Source organism: Onychomys torridus, chromosome 15 (assembly GCF_903995425.1).
Source record: "Onychomys torridus chromosome 15, mOncTor1.1, whole genome shotgun sequence".
NCBI classification, from domain to species: domain Eukaryota; kingdom Metazoa; phylum Chordata; class Mammalia; order Rodentia; family Cricetidae; genus Onychomys; species Onychomys torridus.
This window is the reverse complement of record NC_050457.1, coordinates 2,293,752-2,310,170: the sequence shown is the minus strand read 5'-3', so window position 1 is coordinate 2,310,170 and position 16,419 is coordinate 2,293,752. Positions and strand designations below refer to the sequence as shown.

At 39.5% G+C, this 16,419-nt stretch overlaps 1 protein-coding gene across 3 annotated transcripts in view; it reads left to right on the top strand.

Moving 5' to 3' along the window:
* The window catches only part of Slf1 (SMC5-SMC6 complex localization factor 1), a 78,191-nt gene that overhangs the window by 44,035 nt on the left and 17,737 nt on the right, over positions 1–16,419 (top strand). The gene's annotated exons all lie outside the window — the stretch shown is intronic.

The following is a 16,419-nucleotide window of genomic DNA, read 5'->3' as shown; positions in this document are numbered from 1 at the left end:
AGTGCATATAGGAAATATTTAGGAAAAGTTTCGTCTCTACAGAACATTTACAGACTGTCTTAGTATTATTACCTCAACAGTATGGTATAACAGTCATGTGCATATGTTTAGATTGTGTTAGTTATTGGTGATCTATAGATGATCGGAAGCATATGGGAGGATATAAAGTATATATGTAGGCATCAAAGTATTTTATGCAAGATCTTGAGCATCCATAGATTTTGGGATCTGTACATTGTGAAATCTGTGGTCTGTCCTGAAAATAATCCAGGAAGGAGATACTGAGGGATTTTCATGCTTAGAAGTAGCATATGTTTTCCTTCCTTTTATACTTTGAACTCCTTGAAAGAATTTGAACCCAGGTATGTTAGTTACTGTGCTACATAGTTGATCTACTTTTATACTAACAATCCTGAGAGGGCAGATTGTACTTCATCTCTCATTTAGACATGGCATCCAGGAAGAGTTATGTGTTCAGTATTGTGAAGTCTGTAGTTATCATGCTAAATGTTTTATTTTTTTTTGGTATATTTTTTTTAATTAATATTATTATATTTGTGTTTTAATTTTACACATCAGCTATGGGTTCCCCATCCCCTCCCCTCCATTCCCATCTCCTCCAGGGCCAAGACTCCCCTGGGGATTCAATTCATCCTGGTGGATTCAGTACAGGCAGGTCCAGTCGTTGCCTTCCAGGCTGAGCAAAGTGTCCCTGTGTAAGCCCAAGGTTCCAAACACCCAGCTCATGCACTAAGGACAGGTCCTGGCCCCACAGCCTGAATGCCTCCCAAACAGTTCAAGCTATTCAATTGTCTCACTTACCCAGAGGGCCTGATCCAGCTGGGGGCTCCACAGCCTTTGGTTCACAATTCATGTGCTTCCATCTGTTCGGCTATTTGTCCCTGCGCTTTTTGCAATCTTGGTCTCAAAAATTCACGCTCCCACAGTCCCTCCTCTCTCTCTCGACAACTGGACACCTGGAGCTCCACCTGGGGCCTGGCCGAGGATCTCTGCATCCACCTCCATCAGTTATTGGATGAGAGTTCCAGCACGACTGTTAGGGTATTAGGCTATCCCATCACCAGACCACGTCAGATCATGCGTTCTCTCAACCATTGCCAGCAGTCTACAGAGGATGTATCATTGTGGATTTCTGGAGACCTCTCGAGCACTCTGCCTATTCCTGTTCTCATGTGGTCTTCGTTTATCATGGTCTGCTATTCCTCGTTCTCCCTTTCTGTTCTTGATCCAGCTGGGATCTCCTGCTCCCCTAAGATTTCTTTCCCTCAAACCTTGCCCTTCATTACTCCCACTGTCGTCCAGGTTGTTCATGCAGATCTCATCCATTTCTCTGTCATTGGGTGATCCCTGTGTCTTTCCTAGGGTCCCATTTCCTAAGTAGCCTCCCTGGAGTTGTGTAGCAGTCTAGTCATCTTTGTTTTACATCTAGTATCCTCCTATGAGTGAGTACATACCATGTTTGTCCTTCTGAGTCTGGGTTACCTCACTCAGGATGATTTTTTCTAGATCCATCCATTTGCCTGCAAACCTCATGATGTCATTGTTTTTCTCTGCTGAGTAGTACTCCATTGTGTATATGTACCCTATATTCTTTATCCATTCTTCAGTTGAAGGGCATCTAGGGTGTTTCCAGGTTCTGGCTATTACAAACAATGCTGATATGAACATAGCTGAGCAAATGCCCTTGTGGTATGATTGAGCATTCCTTGGGTATATGCCCAAGAGTGCTATAGCTGGGTCTTGGGGGAGATGGATTCCCAATTTTCTAAGGAAGCGCCATATTGATTTCCAAAGTGGCTGTACAAGCTTGCATTCCCACCAGCAGTGGAGGAGAATTCCCCTTGCTCCACATCCTCTCCAGCATAAGCTGTCTTCTGTGGTTTTGATATTAGCCATTCTGACAGGTGTAAGGTGGTATCTCAGAGTCGTTTTGATTTGCATTTCCTGGATAATTAGGGATGTTGAGCAATTCCTTAAATGTCTTTCAGCCATTTGAACTTCCTCTGTGGAGAATTCTCTGTTTAGTTCTATAGCCCATTTCTTAATTGGACTGTTGGGCATTTTGATGTCTAATTTCTTGAGTTCTTTATATATTCTGGATATCAGCCCTCTGTCAGATATGGGGTTGGTGAAGACCTTTTCCCATTCTGTAGGCTGTCGCTTTGTCTTGTTGACCGTGTCCTTTGCTCTACAAAAGCTTCTCAGTTTCATTAGGTCCCATTGATTGATTGTTTCTCTCAGTGTCTGTGCAACTGGTATATTTAGAAAGTGATCTCCGGTGCCAGTGCGTTCAAGAGTACTTCCTACTTTCTCTTCTATCAGGTTCAGAATAACTGGATTTATGTTGAACTCTTTGATCCACTTGGACTTAAGTTTTGTGCACAGTCACAGATATGGATATATTTGCAGCCTTCTACACATTAACATCCAGTTATGCCATTTGTTGAAGATGCTTTCTTTTTTCCATAGTACATTTTTGGCTTCTTTGTCAAAACTTGTATGTTCATAGGTGTGCGGATTAATGTCAGGGTCTTCAATTCGATTCCATTGGTCCACATGTCGGTTTTTGTGCCAGTACCAAGCTGTTTTTATTACAGTAGCTCTATAGTGGAGCTTGAGGTCGGGGATCGTGATGCCTCCAGAGGTTGTTTTGGCTATCCTGGGTTTTTTGTTTTTCCATATGAAGTTGAGTATTATTCTTTCCAGGTCTATGAAGAATCGTGTTGGTAATTTGATGGGGATTGCGTTGAATCTGTAGATTGCTTTTGGTAAGATCGCCATTTTTACTATGTTAATCCTGCCTATCCATGAGCATGGGACGTCTTTCCATTTTCTGACATCTTCTTCAATATCTTTTTTCAGAGACTTAAAGTTCTTGTCATATAGGTTCTTCACATGCTTAGTTAGAGTAACCCCAAGGTATTTTATATCATTTGTGGCTATTGTAAAGGGTGATGTATCTCTGATTTCCTTCTCAACCTGTTTGTCTATTGTATATAGGAGGGCTACTGATTTTTTTCAATTGATCTTGTATCCTGCTATGTTGCTGAAGGTTTTTATTAGGTGTATCATTTCCTTGATTGAATTTTTGGGGTCACTCATATATACGATCATGTCATCTGCAAATAGGGAAAGCTTGAGTTCTTCCTTTCCAATTTGTATCCCCTTAATCTTTTTATGTTGTCTTATAGCTGTGGCTAGAACTTCAAGTACTATATTGAATAAGTAGGGGGAGAGGGGACAGCCTTGCCTTGTTCCTGATTTTAGTGGTATTGCTTTGAGTTTCTCTCCACTTAATTTGATGTTGGCTGTTGGCTTGCTGTAGATTGCCTTTATTATGTTTAGGTATGTTCCCTGTATTCCTGATCGCTCCAAGACCTTTATCATGAAGGGGTGTTGGATTTTGTCAAATGCCTTTTCTGCATCTAGTGAGATGATCATGTGGTTTTTTTCCTTGAGTTTGTTTATATGGTGTATTACATTGATGGACTTTCGTATGTTGAACCACCCTTGCATCCCTGGGATGAAGCCTACTTAATCATGGTGGATAATTGTTTTGATGTGCTCTTGGAGTCTGTTTGCCAGTATTTTATTGAGTATTTTTGCATCAATGTTCATGAGGGAGATCGGTCTGTAGTTCTCTTTCTTTGTTGCATCCTTGTTTGGTTTAGGAATCAGGGTAATTGTAGCCTCATAGTAGTTTGGTAATATTCCTTCTGCTTCTATTGTGTGGAACAATTTAAAGAGTATTGGTATTAAGTCTTCTTTAAAGATGTGGTAGAATTCTGCACTGAAACCATCTGGTCCTGGGCTTTTTTGGTTGGGAGACTTTTAATGACTGATTCTATTTCCTTAGGGGTTATTGGACTATTTAAATGGTTTATCTGGTCTTGATTTAACTTAGGTATGTGGTACCTATCCAGAAAATTATCCATTTCTTTTAGATTTTCCAGTTTTGTGGAGTAGAGGTTTTTGAAGTATGACTTGATGATTCTCTGGATTTCCTCATTGTCTGTTGTTATGTCCCCCTTTTCATTTCTGATTTTGTTAATTTGGATGCTCTCTGTCTGTCTTTTGGTTAGTTTGGATAAGGGCTTGTCTATCTTGTTGATCTTCTCAAAGAACCACCTCTTTCTCTCATTAATCCTTTGTATTGTTCTCTTTATTTCTTTTTTATTGATTTCAGCTCTCAATTTGATAATTTCCTGGTGTCTGTTCCTCCTGGGAGACTTTGCTTCTTCCTGTTCAAGGGCTTTCAGGTGTGTTGTCAAGTCACTAGCATGAGATTTCTCCAGCTTCTTTATGTGGGCATTTAGTGCTATGAATTTCCCTCTTAGAACTGCTTTCATAGTGTCCTATAAGTTTGGGTATGTGGTGTATTCATTTTCATTGATCTCTAGGAAATCTTTAATTTCTTCCTTAACCCATTGGTGATTCAGTTGAGCATTATTTAGTTTCCATGAGATTGTAGGATTTCTGTAGTTTTCTCTGTTGTTGAAATCTAACTTTAAACCAGGGTGGTCCGATAGAACACAGGTTATTCCAATTGTTTTGTATCTGTTGAGATTTGCTTTGTGGCCAAGTATGTGGTCGATTTTAGAAAAGGTTCCTTGGGGTGCTGAGAAGAAGGTGTATTCTTTTTTGTTCGGGTGGAATGTTCTGTAGATATCGATTAATTCCATTTGAGCCATAACATCAGTTAAGACCATTATGTCTCTGTTAAGTTTCAATTTGGCCAATCTGTCCAGAGTTGAAAGTGGGGTGTTGAAGTCTCTATTAATGTGTGGGGTTTTATATGTGATTTAAGCTTTAGTAATGTTTCTTTTACATATGTGGGTGCCCTTGTGTTTGGGGCATAAATGTTCAGAATTGAGACTTCATCTTGGTGGATCTTTCCTGCGATGAGTATGTCCTTCATCATCTCTTTTGATTGATTTAAGTTTGAAGTCTATCTTGCTGGATATTAAGATGGCTACACCAGCTTGCTTCTTAAGACCATTTGATTGGAAAGTCTTTTCCCAGCCTTTTATTCTTAGGAGGTGTCTGTCTTTGAATTTGAGGTGTGTTTCTTGTATGCAGCAGAAAGATGGGTCCTGTTTCGTATCCATTCTGTTAGTCTGTGTCTTTTTATAGGTGAATTAAGTCCATTGATATTAAGGGATATTAATGACCAGTGATTGTTTGTTCCTGTTGTTATTTTTATTTTTTGGTGGTAGTGTGTGTGTACTTCTCTTCTTTGGGGTTTACTTCTGTGGTGTTATCTATTGCCTGTGTTTTCATGGGTGTATCTGTCTTCCTTAGGTTGGAATTTTCCTTCTAGTGCTTTCTGTAGGGCTGGGTTTGTGGATAAGTATTGTTTAAATCTGGTTTTGTCTTGGAAGGTCTTGTTCACTCCATCTATGATGATTGAAAGTTTTGCTGTGTATATTACTCTAGGCTGGCATCCATGGTCTCTTAGTGTCTGCATTATATCTGTCCAGGTCCTTCTGGCTTTCAAAGTCTCCATTGAGAAATCGGGTGTTATTCTGATGAGTTTGCCTTTATAAGTCACTTGGCCTTTTTCCTTTGCTGCCCTTAATATTCTTTCTTTATTCTGTACATTTAGTTGTTTAATTATTATGTGGCGAGGGGGCTTTTGGGGGGGAGGGTCTAGTCTGTTTGGTGTTCTATAGGCTTCATGTATCTTCATAGGCATTTCGTTCTTTAAGTTGGGAAAGTTTTCTTCTATGATCTTGTTAAACATATTTTCTGTGCCTTTGAGTTGGTATTCTTCTCCTTCCTCTATCCCTATTATTTATATAGGTTTGGTCTTTTCATGGTGTCCCAACTTTCTTGGACATTTTGGGTCATGACTTTGTTGGTTTTAGTGTTTTCTTTGACTGATGAATCTATTTCTTCTACCGTATCTTCAACACCACAGATCCTCTCTTCCATCTCTTGCATTCTGTTGGTTATACTTGCCTCTTGAAGTTCCTGTTTGTTTACTCAGATTTTCTATTTCCAGCATTCCTTCTGCTAGTGTCTTCTTCATTTTTTTCTTTCTTCCCATTTTTTGTTTGTCTGTTCCTCCACTTTATTTTTGATTTCTTCTATATAAGGCTCTAGCCTCTTCATGATGTTACTTATAAGGTTGTTTTCTTCTTCTTCTTCCATTCCATGATGTTCAGGTCTAGCTGTTGGAGAAGGGCTAGGTTCTGGTGATGCTGTATTGGTCTTTATTTTGTTGTGTGTACTTCTGCCTTGACGTCTGTCCATCTCCTCATGGGTTTGTTCTTGGTCTTATCAGTGTACTTGGTCCAGTCAGAGCTGACAGATTTAGGGAGCCTCTCTCTGGTCCAGATGGGAGCTCTGGGCCAGATGGGAGCTCTGGGCCAGATGAGAGTGCTGGCCAAATAGGAGCTGGGGGGCTGGACTCTGAGTCTCAGGAAGTCGTCCCTGGGGTCTCCTTATTTTGTCCAGATGGGAGCTCCTCTTGTCCAGATGGGAGTTCTGGGGCGGATGGTAGCTGGGGGCTGGTCTCTGAGTCTCAGGAAGTGGCTGGGGTCTGGAGCAAATGGGTGTGGTGGCAGGGTGTGGAGATTGCAGTCTTGGAAAAGGGGAGCCTTCCCACAGGGCCTGAGGAATGGCTGGAAACTGGGTCCAAGTTGGGCAGGTCCTCCCCGGATGGCTGGTGCCCAGGGGTGGGACCCAGAGGTGGTTGCCTCCCTGACTACAACCCCATGAACTCACCTCTGATCCAGATGGGAGTTCCGGGGCAGGATGGAAGCTGGGGGCTGGTTTCTAAGTCTCAGGAAGTGGCTGGGGTCCTGGGCAGATGGGTGTGGGGGCAGGGCGTGGAGGTTGTAGGGTTCACCAGAGGATCTTGGAGGGGGAGAACCTTTCTGGTGGGGTTGGAGGGTCCTGCCCAATGGCCAGAACCTGGGGCCCAGTTTGGCAGGTCTTCCCAGGAGTGGCTGGTGCCCTGGGCTGTGACCCAGGTGCAGGCCTCTCTGGGTGTGACCCCAGGCACTCACCTCTGGTCCAGGTGGGAGTTCCAGGGCAGGATGGAAGCTGGGGGCTGGTCTCTGAGTCTCAGGAAGTGGCTGGGGTCTCAGGCAAATGGGTGTGGGGCAGGGTGTGAAGACTGCAGGGTCTGCCTTCATTCTTGGAAAAGGGGAGCCTTCCTGCAGGGCCTGCCGATTGGCCGGAAACTGGGCCAAGTTGGGCAGGTCCCCCAGGATGGCTGGTATCCAGGGAAGGGACCCAGGAGCTGTTGCCTCTCTGACTATAATCCCAGGCACTCACCTCTGGTCCAGACGGGAGTTCTGGGGTGGATGGGAGCTGGGGGCTCCGCCTAAATGTTTTATTTTTAGACGTTCCATTTTTTGTGGAAATTATGCTTTAAAGAAATCAGTCTCTGCAGTTTTGGAGAGCCCCACGTTAAAAAGTTTTGTTTTTGTTTAAAACTTAATAGATGTTCATAATTTACTGAAACTTTTCTTCATGAGTAGATTTTACCTGCATTGAAATTCCAAACACATTAATTAGAGTGTATTACCTATTCAGAATATCCTGAAACTATAAACCAAGTGGGAAATGAAAACCAATTAAATGGCAACCTGTTATCTTTAAATGTTGAATGTATGCACTAAAGTTTATGAAAATTTAAAAATGAATGACATTTTTATTCTTATCACTTATACTATCCTTGCTACTCTAGTAAACACTATTACACATTTTCTCATATTCCCTCTTATAGCCGATGAAGTGGACTATTGTTCTTATGCTATTGTAAGAACAGTAAGGCACAAAAGCTGAGTAAAATTTTCAGTTTTTTTATTTTGAAAACCCAGGATCATCTTTACCACGGTGTCTATTTTCTTAACTGAATTGGACTATTGTTCCCTCATATACAAGTCATTTATTGTCATGTTGGTTAGAATGTATAGAGAAAGATTTCAGTCTCATCCACAAGATGGAAGTTTTGAAATACGTTTAAAGTACAGTACTCACATTCTACGTCGGTAGTTGTTGCTGTATAGATGGACACATAGTGGTGTGTTATGGAAGTGTGTCTAGTGATGTGAGAACCGGAGGAGCATGCTTCTCTTAGTCAACAATGAAATGATAGCTTCCTTTAATATACTGGATAATTGTATAACAGATTAATTCAGTCCAGATTAATTAACAAGGAGCAATACCATTACATATTGTTCTCTAAGGTGGGTGGAGAAGGAATATGCAGAGTATTTTGTATACTAAAATTGTGTGAGGGTATAAAGAAAAAAAAAACAGGTAATATTTTGAGTGCATCGTAGTAAATATTAGTTGCCTTTCACCTTTCAGAATAGGTCCTCATTGCCTAATTTTCTTTTATTATGTCATTAGTTTCACACTTTTTAATTATTTCTTTTGTTCTCTCATCTGTCTTCTCTAATGTTGGGATCTTTTTCTTTTTAGTTTTTGTTTCTAATACTTGGGTTTAGCAGAAATTACTTTTGGAGTACAACTTGACCTTCATTTCATATCTTTAATCTAGGGAATGATTATTTTTTAAATAATCATAGTATTTTAAATAGTATTTTATTTTGTTAAGTTTGATTTCTCCTTTCATGCATCATACTATGGATTGAAGCCAGGACCTTCTTTTCTTGCATGCCAAGCAGTCTTACCACCAAGAAATATCGCCAGCCCTAAGAGATATGTGTTTTAAGATTTATAAGTTGATGGTGGTGTGTTATTGTGAATGAGTTTTGTTTGTTTGGCTGTCCTTGTCTAATAATTTCTAGTAGGAAGTTATAGTGAAAGGCTGTGATTTTCTGCTTTCTGGAATTTACTGACATTTGGGGTTGGAGGCTAAAGAAAATCAGGTTACAAGAATGGTTTTTGCTATAGAGTATGGTGTTCTCAGTCACCTACTAGGTCAAGCTTAATCAGCTTTGTAGGTTTTCTTCCTCTTTTTAATACCATCCTAACTAGTAGTTATTATGCCATAGCCAGCAGTTAGGCAAGACATTCTTTGGGAGCTGTAGTTTGTTAAGTCAGAGAGCTCTGGTGGCAAACTAATATAAAGCCAATTCCTTCTTAAAGAATGAAATCCCATATAGTTTCCAATTTCTTTTAAGCATTTCCTGAGGTCCGTTTATTGCTGTTTGTTAGACTTATGGTACTTCTTGTCATGCATTTTTATGGGGGGGGGGTGCTGCTGTACTTTTCTGTACTTGTAAAATTACTATTATGGTGTTTCCATCAACTCTTCGGTTTACCAATTCTTTTCAGTTGTGTCTAGCATGTTCTAAACATTTTTACTGTATTTTAATTTCTGTCCTTCCCAGTTGTAGATCTTTTCTGTCTCCTGCTGGGTTGGGATTTTTTTGTGTGTGATTTATAATACACTACAAAAATTTTACTTTTTTCCTTTGAACATTACAGCAATAATTCTTTTGTGATCTATGCCAGTTCTGCATATTTCCATATGTGAGGTCCTTTTGGATTTTCCTATATTATTATTTCCCTGGTCTCCTATCTATGTGTTTTTCCCTCTATGTCTTTTATTTTCTCTCCTGGACTAATTATCATTTATGACCTGTTTTAATTTCCATTTTAATAACTATTTGTAGAAACAGTTTGTCAAAAACCAAAATACCTTTTCTACAGAAAGTATTCTTTAGTTCTGCCTAGAGCCTGAGTATTCTACCAGTGAAGGACCAACCTGAACCCAGTGTCCATGTCTGAGGGACTCTGCATAGCCCAAATGAAATAAGACTCACATATTTGTAGCACTGTTTTATGCATTCTCATTCTCAGAGTGAAACCCCCCAGGCCTTGGTCTGTTGTGAATTAAGCCTTTGGCTATAGCCCCTTTTTCACCAGTTTCCCCTAGATTACAGAACCCACAGTTTGTCTCTGTACCCCTCAGAATCACCAAAATTGATCAGGACAAAGGTAGTCCTGATTAATTTTTTAAGTCTTTCTTGACTTTTACCAAACTTTTGGTTATCTTTTTTTTAAAGATTTATTTATTTATTATGTATACAGCATGTATGACTAGACTGCTACTCACAACTCCAGGGAGGCTACCTAGAAAACAGGACCATAAGAAAGACACAGGTATTGCCCAATGACAGAGAAATGGATGAGATCTGCATGAGCAAAGTGGATGTGATGGGGGTGGGGGTTATAATGAAGGGCAAGGGTCAAGGGAAAGAGAGCTTAGGGGAGATGGAGATACCAGAACAGAGAGGGAGAACAAGGAAAAAGAGACCATGATAAATGAAGACCCAATGGGAATAGGAAGAAGCAAAGTGCTAGAGAGGTCCCCAGAAATCCACAAAGATAGCTCTATAATAGACTACTGGCAATGGTCGAGAGAAAACCTGAACTGACCTACTCTGGTGATCAGATGACCAAACACCCTAACTGTCATGCTAGAAATCTCATCCAATGACTGAGAGAAACCGATGCAGAGATCCTCAGCCAGGTCCCAGGTGGAGCTCCAGGAATCCAGTAGGCAAGAAAGAGGAGGGATTGTATGAGCAAGAATTGTTGAGACCACGATTGGAAAAAGTACAGGGACAAATAGCCAAACTAGTAGAAACACATGAACTATGAACCAATAGCTGAGGAGCCTCCAACTGGATCAGGCCCTCTGGATAAGTGAGACAGTTAGCTTGAACTGTTTGGGAGGCACCCAGGCAGTGGGACCAGGACCTGTCCTTAGTGCATGAGCTGGCTGTTTGGAACCTGGGGCCTATGCTGGGACACTTTGCTCAGCCTGGGAGGAGGGGACTGGACCTGCTGGACTGAATCTACCAGGTTGAGCTGAATCCCCAGGGGAGTCCTTGCCCTGGAGGAGATAGGAATGGGGGGAGAGCGGGGTTGGGGGGTGGAGGGAGGACAGAGGAATCCGTGGCTGATATGTAAAATTTATAAAATAAAAAATAAAAGTATTTATTTATTTATTTATTTATTTATTTATTTATTTATTTATTTATTTATTTATTGTGTGTACAGCATATATGACTGCAGATCAGAAGAGGGCACCAGGTCTCATTACAGATGGTTGTGAGCCACCATATGGTTGCTGGGAATTGAACTCAGGACCTCTGGAAGAGCAGTCAGTACTCTTAACCTCTGAGCCATCTCTCTAGCCCCACTTTTGGTTATCTTGATGTAACATTTCTTATAACTTACTACTTATTTTAAAAGATGTTTTATGTATTTCAGCTGACATTTTTAGTTTTCAAAAACTGTTCATCAGAATTCCCAGGCTTCCTTTAACACAAGCACTGAATTTTAAAAATAAGAGAAAAATCTTAAGCCAGGCTTCATGGTATCTATATGAATTGTATGTAAGAGGTAGAAACGGGAAAATCAGGAGTTCAGGTTATCCTCAGCTATATGACAAGTCAGCCTGGCCCAATTGGACCTAATTGTGTTAGGTTCCCTGCAGATACAACCAACAAATGTTTGTTTGCCCCAGACAGAGCACCAACTACAAATCAAAGTAACTGCCACACAAATCAACCTTGATGAGTAGGTGACTTTAATTGGAGTTATAACAGGAGCAGGAATGAGCAGAGGAAGCTTACAGACTACTGTCAAGTGGAAGAAAAGCTTCCCCACCCATCACTCACACAAGTATTACTGTGTGTAAACACTGGGGGGAGCAGGGATCCGGGCATCTGGTACACTGCCATTTGGGGCTCTTCCTCCCCTCTGTGAGATGATGGTAGTGCAGCACTCACAGCTACTCTGATCTCAAGAAGACAGAGCCCATGTTATGCCCAGAGGACAAAGTTCACAATACCCTGTTTAAAACAATCACAAACAGTAAAATTCTTCCTAGGTATGGCTGGACTTCTTGGTCACCAAGTAATCCTATTGTGTGAGTGTATCTATTTTTTAGTTAACTGCCTTTTTATTTTGTGTACATGTGTGTGAATATACAGATGCTACAGATAGAAGCCAGAGGACAGTTTGCTGAAGTTGGTTTTCTCTTTCTACTTTGTAGATAACTGGGAGCAAATTCAGGTTGTTAGGCTTGGTGGCAAGCGCATTTATCCACAAAGCTATCCCACTGGCCCCAAGTATCTGATTTTAATGAAAGTGTAACCATGCAAATGCATAGAAATTTAAAATACTCAACTAAGTAATTGTATCTTACTGACATTTCAGTATAGAATATATAATCTTAAGTTTATTGTTATAAATTACTGTTTATCTTTTTCTTTTTACTCAATATAATCACTTAGAATAGAAAATATACTTAATAGAATTCCTTTTATTTGTTTGATTATGTAAGTGATTTTGCTCATATAAAACTGAAAATGATAAAACTAATGTTTTCACTATTTTACTAAAGCACCAATCATCTACAGATAAAAGGTTACTCAAACATATAAGTAAACAGAAACTGGTTTTAAATTTTGCTAGTTAGTATTATATGTAACATTTAAATTTCTTGAATTCACTAATTTACTTTTTTATTGTAAATACCTTTCTGTTAGGAATCATTCTTATACTTAATTAAATCTTTTTTGGTACTTTCCAATTTCAAGAATTCCGTGCATGTTCACAGACATCATTTTCTGTACTGTAAAGCATTTGTTTCTTGATTTGCTGAGTCGAAGCATTCAATTTGAGTCATTAGCTAAACAGAAGTCCTCAGTTTATGCTAATATTGTTTTGTCATAATGTCAGTCAGTAAGTATTGCAGAGTGACAGAATGGCAGTGAATTTCATTGTTGTTAATCTGAGAAAGCTTTGGGTTTTCCTTGGCAAAGAGCAGAGGTGAGCCATGTCAAGGTTATGGAGGAGGTACCCATTTTCTTAAGCTTTGCTGGTTAGTCCCACTTGTCCTTGCAATATCCTTAGGTAGAAATGGATGCCGGTTTGTATTTCAGGTAACTGAAGTTGAGTTAAAGAGTTTAAGTTGTTTACTGACAGCGTGACAGCCGGTTGGGCGTCGAGGTCAGGCTTACTGCAGGCAGCTTTCGCATATCTGGAAATATGCGACCAGAGTGGAAGACAGGAAGAGGCGTCCCGTGTGCATTCTGGTCACTTCTTTCCAACAGACTGGTTTGTAAAGGATAGTGGTAGCAGTCAGAAGGAGCCAAAGGCAAAATTGGTAGTTTGTTCTAAATTACAGAGTAGTCAACTTTTGGTAGATTTGGAAGGTTAATAAACAGATTTTTTTTATACTAATAGAGAAAGGAGAATTATATAGACAGAATGTATAGTAATAGAGTTTTACATGTTAGAACGTTTTTTTAATGGTGCGTGTGTGATGCAAATCATGTCTTTGTTTCTTTGCTAGTTCTTGGGGCAGTTCATATTCTCCTTTTTAGCTTGTGCACACATTTCAGTATTCCAAACAGGCCTTTTATCCCCCCTCCCTTTGATGGTTTACTTGCCATTTTCTTAATAATCAGTTTCCAAAGCATACCATCCCAGAAAACTACCATCCCAGAAAACTGTAGCACTGGGCTCAGCAAGATGACTCAGCCGGAAAAGGCATTTGCCACCAAAGCCTCATGACCTGAGTTCCATCTCCAGGACCCACAAAACAACACTCCATGCCATGTTTAGCTGTCACACAGTAAAATAACTACAGAGGTTATTCCTCAAAGTCAGTGCAAGAGACCTTTACCCATATCTGTACTCCTTAATATATTAATGCTGAGGTAAATTATAAATTAAGAAATGCTAATTTTAAGGCTGGAAGGTTAAGTCATCAGTTAAAGCACTTGTTACTTATGCTGAGGACTCAGTTTCTATTCACCGAACCACTCCAGTCTCAGGGAATCAATGCCCTCCTCTGACATCAGTGGTTACCAGTCACACATGACATGCAGGCAAAACACTCATACAAATAAGAAAAAAGATAAATATTTATTTTAAGTTAAGGTTTCAGATATAGATATATATTGACTTATGTAAAATTAAGGGAAAGTCCCAACTGGTTGTTGTTTTGTTTTGTTTTATTTTGTTTGTTATTGATAGAGTGCTAGATTGTGATTTTCTAGGCAGTATACCTCCATAGAATAACATTTATTTTCTACTCAACAGTTTTAGTATCTGGGGCTTAGGTGATCCTCAGTTATTCTACTTGAGACATATTTTTAGATATCAAAATACACTGATTTCTCTTCTAAGTACTGTTATTACTAATATTCCAAAATGCAGTGTTTGAAGCAACATTTTATAATATGTATAAGTGGGATCAATTTCATATCCCTTTGCTAACTTGAATGATATGAAAGAACTAGTTTAATGTGTTCAGTCACATCTGCATATCAGCTTTACAAAGAATAGAATTGTTTTTCTGCAAAGTTACAAGGGATTGGCACTACCCTTTAGTTCCTCAGGTCATGCAAGGGGTTCCATTGATACTACTGTTACAGTCAGTCTAGCTGCAAGCTTCCCATGCCATACAGCTGCAACTGTCAGATTTGGACCAAACTTCTGAGTCCAGGTGGGAAGAAATAACAGTGTTTGCATGCAGGAACTCTGACCTAATAGCATCGATCTACCTGTTGTAACCCCAAATTATATCAGAAATGCCTTGCTTGTTGTAATTGCTAACTAACCATGCAGTATAAAATCACTTCAGGCCAGTGCTTCAGGATCTTTCTCTTAGATGTAATATGCTGCCAGCTTGCAGTTTACTTCCCCATGGTACAGAACACACCACATCTTCACACCGGCTATTGATCTTGACTTTTGGATTTCCTTCTTTGTCATTCACTGTTTTATAGCACAGGTGTGTGTACCACTTGACCATTTGTTTCCATGTGTTTGCAGGGCAAACCGGAAATAAAACTTTCATTCTACAATTTTTTTTTTTACTCTATGTATTTCTTAGATACATTATTACTTTATACCATTTATTTCTTCAGTGTTCCAAAGTCATCTCTACATGTTTATAAACATAAATCTTCCTTGTTCTAATTTCTCTAATACATGTGTATAATTTCACAAAATGGAATTACACTTTCTGGTTCAGTATACTTTTATTTTATTGAAAATAGATTCTTCTTTTGTACTGTACATCCCAACCACAGTTTTGCCTCCCTCCATTCCTCCCAGCCCTCTCCCCTGGGTTCATTCGCCCTCTGTCTCTCATTAGAAAAGAGCAGGCCTCTGAGAGATAACATGCAAACATGACAAAACAAAATGCATTAAGACATAGCAAGACAGGCTAGACAAGGCAACCCAACAGGAGGGAAGAGTCTCAAGAGCAGGCAAAAGAGTCAGAGACCTACCCACTCTCATAGTTAGAAGTCCCAGTGTAGCAGAATAGTTAGAAGTTCTTATTAATAAAATCAAACCTGAGGCCAGTTATTGGGGAGAATTCTGGAAGATCAGAGACACAGAACAAACAAGCCACAGCTACCTCACCTCACCAGTTCCTCAGCTGGTCTTGTTTCCTCAGACTGGATGCCTCTGAGTCCTCATCCAGGATGAATCCCAGCTGAACTGTGTTGCTCCAAAGCCTAAAGGCTTAACCAGCCAAATGCTGCTAGTTTCTAGTCTTCGTGCCTTATTTAATCTTTCTACTTTCTACCATCACTCCCTGGGATTAAAGGCTGGATTTCTGGGATTAAAGGCATGTTTCACCATGCCTGGCAATTGCTAATGTGGCCTTGAACTCAGAGATCCAGAGGTAGTTCTGTCTCTGAAATGCTAGGATCAAAGGCCCGTGCTACTACTGCCTATCCTCATGTTTAATATTGTGGCTGTCCTGTTCTCTGACCCCAGATAAGATTATTTCAGGACCACAATACCACCACATTTCCCTTGTTTTTGTCTAAAATTTTAAAAAGCTTATAACTAATACAAGAAAAATCATATCCAATAAGTATATACAATATACACAGTCAAGATTACATTAATGATGTCTAGTCCATTAACATTTGACAGATACAGGCGAAAAACTCCATTATATATAAAACAATGTCCAGTCCAGTAACATTTGATAAACTCAGGCAAAAATATTTTCATTACTTATCCTATTTAGAATAAGTTCCTTTTTAAATGTAGATTAAGTAGTCTACCTTTTGTCATTTTTTATATCTTCCCCTTTTTTCTTTTTAGAGTAGATTCAATTATCTACCTATTTATCTTATTATTCCTTTATCTTTTTTTCTCAGGGTAGATTCATTGATCTACCTCATATCTATATTCACCTCTTTCTTTTTTAAACAAAAACTCTGAATTTAGTCTCCTTGTTTAGCTTTTTTCCTGACCGTTAACAATTAACAACTTGTAACCAATCATCATAAACAATAACAATATCCATAACTCATTAAACGACTGAAAACCTCCCATCCTGGGAATGTGGGCATTGTTTTCTTAAAATTACTTACTGCTTTCTGGGGTGAAGATATCTTTAGGAGATTCTGAAAAGAAAATTTT